This window comes from Penaeus monodon, chromosome 5 (genome assembly GCF_015228065.2).
Source record: "Penaeus monodon isolate SGIC_2016 chromosome 5, NSTDA_Pmon_1, whole genome shotgun sequence".
NCBI classification, from domain to species: domain Eukaryota; kingdom Metazoa; phylum Arthropoda; class Malacostraca; order Decapoda; family Penaeidae; genus Penaeus; species Penaeus monodon.
In genome coordinates this window covers 20681079-20681724 of record NC_051390.1, presented here as the reverse complement: position 1 = coordinate 20681724, position 646 = coordinate 20681079, and positions in this window count along the sequence as shown.

Below are 646 nucleotides of genomic sequence, written 5' to 3'. Positions count from 1 at the left end.
TAATTTTATACAATAGTTTTAGATTTGTAATTACATATTAAAAGTTATAAAAATGCAAGGAGAAACTTGAAATTTTATACATAGTTTAGTTCGGTGCCCTGTATTATGTCAAGAACTAATAAACAAGTTGAAACATATCATTGCAAATATGTCATAGGATTGCCTGTGATTTGAAAGGTAGATGTCATTTCTAGTATAATTACATATTTTTCAACATCAAGGGCTTACTCACATTATAAGGTTGACTTAGAATGGAAGATTAGGTAAAATGCATATCTTAAATATTAAGTTTTAATAGAAAAATATTACAGTATGTCTTGATTCTAATTTTTTATTTGTTGGTTACCCATATCATTGGGTATAAATAGATTTACTATATTGATAATTTAACAATGTTTAAAGCAAATTCTAGTACTTTTATTGTAATGTTTATTGACCAAAAAGCATTGTGTGCAGATGGTGAAATTGGAAATGCTGGGAAATATGGTGGCAAATTAGAATTTAAAAGATAATGAATATTGTCATTATAGTCCTTTTTATGTTGTCAGTATTGCTTTAAAGAAGGAATAAATGTAATTCCACTTTAGTAATTCTTCCAAACATGTCTGCTGCTTGCCAGCTCTGTATAAATAGTTCCTTAAGGGTT